Below are 6,244 nucleotides of genomic sequence, written 5' to 3' on the forward strand. Positions count from 1 at the left end.
TCTTTGATTATGGCTTAAACGTCTTTTGTATTGCAAATTGCTTGTTTTTTTTCATAGTAAAAAGTGATATTACTGTGAGTTACAGTGTGTTGAAGGGTAGAACTTTGTAAGATGTCTTAATTTTAAGAAAACACTGTAAATGTGAACAGTATTACAAAAAGATATCTGTGTTTTGCTGCTCAGAGCTGCTTGCAGCTTAAGGCTGTAGACTCGTGGTGTCTCGTTGGACAACCTCTTCAGGCTTTTTCCACCAAGAAATTGTGTGAACACTCTCTCTGACAGTTTTCAGCGTTTCACCACTCCTTTCTTATAGCACCCAGGAATAATTACTGACTTGTGTTTGCCCTTCTGATACTTGCCAGCTCTTCCCACCTACAAACACAGCTGATAAGACCCAGCTGCAACATATGCTGTCTTATACTTGCCACAATGTCTGAACAAAACCTCTGCTCACCCACCTTTTATTGTTAAAGCAGAATCACAGTTGAACAATTGTTTGAATTCATTAGAGCAGATATAAAAAAGAGAGAGTAATAGAGACAGCTGATTCAGTTGCTTGGTGATTAATTATGGACGAACCCAGGGGAGTATGATTTAGTCTTCAATTAACAGGTGGCAGGTATCCTGGCTTGCACCCACGTTTATGAAGCCTCAGATCTATTGTTGGTTCTGTCACCGAGAGAGGACACATTTTGCAGAGGCTGGGCTGATCCTGTTTGGTCCTGTCATGTCTGATTGTGCTCATCAGCAGACACCTCGAGGACAGACCAGAATGATTTGATGTCATCAGCAGCAGCGTACACAGGGAAAAAAAAAAAAGCGCCTGCTCCTCACCTTGTGCTGCAGAGGAGGTGTATTTTGGTCAGAGTGCCTCATGGTGTCAAATACGTCACAGTCTCAGGGGTGTGAACCATGAGCGAAGCGGAGTGAAGTTCTCTAACTCCCTGTCAGAACAGCCACTCATCCGCACTGATGTACCCACATTCTCTGACAGCACCAAACTTCTGACAGCTCTGAAACACTCTGTGATGAATTCACAGCACAAAACACTGCTAAAATTTGTTAAAGCCGCAAAGACACTTTTTTTGTGTTTTTAACTTTATTTTACCTAAACTACACAACAGATATTAAAAAAGAAAACAACATCCACTAAAAGGTTCACAAGATTAGAAAGGGTTTTAATCTCACCACAAATCTCTGCTGTCTTTCATTGGATTTTTTTTTATTAAATGGCAGCGAGAGTCAGTCGATTTGGAGGTGGGAATGAAGATGTGACAGATCCGAGCAAAACATCAATTTTACTACTAATTAGTTGCAGCTAAAGAGAACCTAACACGTCGCACGAAGCTACACCTAATACATGTTAAGGACACGAGTGCTCGGTTTGGATATGGATGTTAAAAATCCTAATGTTTTTAACAATATCGTTGTCTGCGGATCAATCTTGAACACTTGATTACTGACAGGCCATTAAGACGCTTCCTATGCCAGTATCCAATTAAAGCCTTCACAACAACTCCTAATAAGAGGGCTGTGGAGTTGATAAGCAACCAATTCTGAGGCTTCTGGCCCTCTGCTTCATTAGAAGGATGTTGAGCTAAAACAGAAAATTCAACACGGCGGACATCAAAGTGCCCACTCTGCAAAACGAGTAACAAACTCCTTATTAGATATGCACCAATCTCCTAGGATACAGCCGACATACACAATGATCACCCAGCACAAAAAAAAAACAAAAAAAAAACTGTTGGCTGTATAATGCATTTGAATAATTCATCCATCCATCCATTTTCTTTACCCGCTTGTCCGTGGAGGGTTGAGGAGGAGCTGATGTTTATCTGCAGCGGTCACCATGAGAGAGGCGGGGGGGACACCCTGGACAGGTCGCAAGTCCATCATGGGGCCTCAAGGAGACAAACGAGACAAACGACCGTCCACGCTCTCACTCACACCTAGGGACAATTTTAGAGTTACCAGTCAACCTAACATGCATGTTTTTGGTCTGTGGGAGGAGTAAGCAGAGAAAACATGCAAACTCCACACAGAAAAGGCCCGGGGGCGATCGCTTGAAAAACGTTCAACTCAATTACCGCTCGACAGAAGGGCAGGTGTTGGTTCGCACCGCAAGATGGGAAAGAACAGAAGGAGCGAAGAAGGAGGCAGGGGAGGGGTGGAACCACTTCAAAATTCCAAGTATGAGAAAGTAGCACTTTTCAATATGAAAAGATCAAAGTGTCTGGAAATGTGTTATACCTCATGGGCTATATAGTGGATGAAGGGGTAAAAAAAAAAAAAAAAAGCACAAATCACCAGGAGCATATGTGAGGGTTGGCCGGGTTTTAAGCTGCTCTGGAGGCATTTTCCCTAAATCTGTGGAGGTGGGGAGGGAGGAAAGGAGCTGTCCGGCGCAAAGCTGCAGCAGGGTTCGTGCCAGTTTATTGCTGTCGCAGCCCACACATTCGCTTGATACAATCGCAGAGACACCAAATGCCATGAGAATGTCAAACTCGGTCTTTAAAGAGACAACCACCGCAGAGAAGAGACACAACAACAGGTGACGAATGTGTCGGAGAAATCCCACTCTGTGTCATAATGAAAACGGTGTTGTCAAAAAGAAAGGGATGGGCAAAAAATAGAATGATTTTTTTTTTTTAATATCATAGTTTAAAATAAAAACACATTTGCAACATGCAGTGATTTGTTCTGATTAGAGCCATTTTTCTGTATTTATTTTCCCTCTCTTCCCCTTTACTTCTTATGTCTGCTTGCTTGATACGAAGCAGCTGGCTAACCAAGCTTTGGGTAAAACAAGTTTTAAAAAAAAGCCTAAGTGCAAAAACAACCAATCAACAGTTTTGGGGTGTTAGGTGTCAGACTATTTCTTGGTACCTTGCAGTTTCCCAGCAACCATGTGGAGGCACCAGGAGGTTGTTGCTCCCAACCATGTATTCCCAATAAAACAGCAAATTGCCATTTTCACAGTGTTCATTGGGTTGGCTTTTTTTGTTTGTTTGTTTTTTTTTTTTTTTTTGGAAGTACTAAAGAAAAACAGAGTTTGTAGTCTGTGAATATTGTCACCTTTGCATAGAAGCTGTGGATGTTTTCAGTTTTCATGACAAAAACAAAGCGGTTCAAGCTTTCTGCTGAACAATTGTCATTTCTTATAATTAAACTGAAGTTAAGCAGCTCCAACCTCAGCTACTCCAGACTGTCTTTTCTATAGAAAAGTAATATTTAATAAAGCAGTTTATCAGCAGATCAAGAGTCTATGAATAATGTTGTTAACACTGAATAAAATTAAAATTTACATATATTTGATTTTAATCTGAGGAAAGAAATGATTCGTCTATTTTCCAAGTTAAAAGGATTAAGGAGTCAAATATATACGTGCTGCCAGGTTCCAGCACACTTTTCCCTCTGTGATGAGATCATTGTTGATTCCCACCATCCTGTGATAAGTCTGTGAAGCCAGACATTTTAATCTGCACACTATTTTAAAAATAGAAACGGTGGTCTGGCACCAGAATAATCAAGCCCAGATTGAATTTGTTCATTATGATCCTAATTCCATTTTCATTCGTCTCAAATTCGTCTTCTTCTTTTCGTTTGTTTTGTCCTAAAACCTTGTCGTGAAATTGTTGAGACAAGGTTTCTGTGGCAGACTTCGTCAGGAGGCTGATGTGATCAGACTCTCAACCTGTTAACTTATATGTGTCCCCTGTCAGGTGTAAAAATAGTCCTGGAGCTACACTCCAGCCTGATGAGTAAAGAAACCTCACAATGCAGACAGAAGAAAAGGTTATATTTAGCACGGAGGAAGAAGGAGCAGCAGCTGCGGTGTAAGATATCTGAAAATGGAAAGTGCTCCCAGGGGTGACAGCGCTTAAATTATTTATTTCCCCCTTTAATATACCACCGTCGACAGCATTGTGGGGGCAAAGATCACACCATATGAGGACCGCTGACATCTCTGTGGCTCACGCTGCTAATGAATGTGTCCAAACCAGGGAGTTTTGGCCTCGGTCTGATCCTTGGTTCATCGAGACAGCAGCTCCGTGCACGATAAAGCTTATTTCAAATCTGGTGGAAAAAAAAAGTTGCTCTGGGAATTTATTAATATTATATATTTAGGTTATATATTTAGCACGCCCTGTCGAAAGGCAAAAGGGTGATCATGCTTTTCCCTGTGTGCGTGTGTGTTCGCTTGTCTGTCCCGTTAGCAAAATATGTCATAAACCACTGGACGGTTCTTAATGAAACTCTCAGACAACAACTGGATGTAAATCTACAACTGATTAACATTCGGAGTTGACCTGATTCAAGATGGCCGCCACAGCTAAGCAACCTTAGCAAACACAAATATGGCTATACCTCAGACAACTTTACCGATATTGAGCTACAATTTGGTGTGGTAGTCGCTGAGAGTCAGCCTTCACACATACTCTGACTGATAACAAATTGCCATTAACTACTGGAGTCAACTTTGCCTGTTAGCAAAATATCTCAGGAACCACTGGATGGATTTTAATGAAATTCTCAATAAGTAATAAATGGCTGTACATCTGCAACTGATGGTCATCACAGCTAATCAACCTTAGTCAACACAAACATATGTATAACTTTGTCAAATTTACAGATATTGAACTAAACTTGGTGTGGTAGCAGCAGCAGATGATTGTCCCCAAGATATACTCTAAGATTTAACACATCTGTACAAAATCTTACAAATATCTCAGGAGATCACACATAACGTCATTTACAAGGTTTGACCAAAACTCTGTTCCTTGTCATCAGAATATGACTTTTGTTTTAAACTCAGGCATGAAAGGCGTCGGGTAATAAGCATTTCCTTCAACGAATGCTAGGCCTTTAACCAAAATAATAATCTCATTTAAACTTACTGACACTAAATAAAGATGACCTGTTTCTGCAAAAAACATTGTTTCTTTATGCATCTTTTGACTTGGTGACAATGCTGTGTGCTGTTTCATAAAAAAAAAAAGAGACAGAGAGAGAGAGAGAGAGAAAAAAAAAATAACATCTCCATGTTCCTTGTAAACAATACATCCTAAGGGGCCGAGAAGCCAATCACAGGTGAGAAATCACTGCTGGCTTTGACAAGTGGAGTCCTAAAGCGTCAGGTGTTTGGATGGGTAATAAAGTGATTAGTCCAAGTCTCAGTGGAAGCAAAAAAAGGGAAAAAAAACAGGGGTCAAAGTACTAATGATTGAACGTGGTGATGCTGGTATGAAGGAAAAGGAGGGAAAAAAATACCCTTCAAAGCTGTTTCCCATAAAAGCCTCTGTGTTTGTTGGAGGAATGTTGTGAGTCTGATTTACCTGTTCCTTGCAGGGCTGAGAACATCACTGTTCTCATTAGAAACTGCCTCTGTGCTGTCTCATAGCAACCTAAAAATAGAAATGTCCATATTAGGCTCTATAGCAGTGATGGCTGCTACAAGTTTTGCCCTCTTTAATTGCACGGTGTAAATAGTTGCTAAACCATTTTGAGTCCATCTCTCAGGATGGGGAGCAGGGATGTTCCAGGGACAGGCAGGGATGATCAGAGTTTAACAGTTAAAGTAGCGCTGAGTTATTAAAGGGAAAGATCAGATCTTTTTAAAGTGGGGTTCCATGACGAGGTTATGAACATGTAATATCTTACTTGCTGTGGATAATACAAGCGGTGCCAAAACCAAAGTGGATTGCTGTCACTCCAAAACAAATCCAGTCTCCTCAATTTAATAGCTGTCACGTGAACCATGACATTGCCATAAGGTTCACATTATATGTGTTTTCAGGCAGAAGTATGATGATGGTCCTGCAGGAAGTGCTACAGCCAGCTGCTGCTGCTGGTTGCATAAAGGTTATAAAGGTTTATAAATTAGCGTTGGTATAAACTGCTGTAGTTTTTTTATTATTAATTTTTTTTTTAAGACAGCAGAAATCCATTTTGATTCTGGTCCCTTAAGGTAGTATCTCACTGGGCTGTAACTGCTGGCCACTCTTTGGAGAACGGGGAAGTCTCCAGGATGTGTCGCAACATTCCCAGTCGTTCTCAATTTCCTCGCTTTAGTCACTTTAATTTTGAACATCTTCAAAGAAAATTCCCCTCGAAATAGTCCCAGGGTCGTCACGGAGGACCTGCATGGGAGCTCTCCTCTGACAGAAAACAGGTCAAGGGCTAAAAACCACGACGATGCTAAATAATAATTAAAAAAAAAATTTCCAAGGTTTTTAAAATA

The 6,244-nt window shown here is 40.7% G+C and overlaps 1 protein-coding gene across 1 annotated transcript in view; it reads right to left on the reverse strand.

The window, feature by feature from the left end:
- Nucleotides 1–2,988: 2,988 nt before the first annotated feature.
- The window catches only part of LOC108230029 (retinol dehydrogenase 13-like), a 13,230-nt gene continuing 9,974 nt past the window's right edge, over nucleotides 2,989–6,244 (reverse strand). Inside the window, exons 8-9 of the transcript XR_005233756.1 lie at nucleotides 5,340–5,408; nucleotides 2,989–4,080 (exon numbers count right to left, since the gene is read on the reverse strand). The gene's annotated coding sequence lies outside the window, so the exon portion shown is untranslated. The remainder of the gene's footprint in view (nucleotides 4,081–5,339; nucleotides 5,409–6,244) is intronic.

This window comes from Kryptolebias marmoratus, linkage group LG11 (assembly GCF_001649575.2).
Source record: "Kryptolebias marmoratus isolate JLee-2015 linkage group LG11, ASM164957v2, whole genome shotgun sequence".
Classification (NCBI taxonomy): Eukaryota; Metazoa; Chordata; class Actinopteri; order Cyprinodontiformes; family Rivulidae; genus Kryptolebias; species Kryptolebias marmoratus.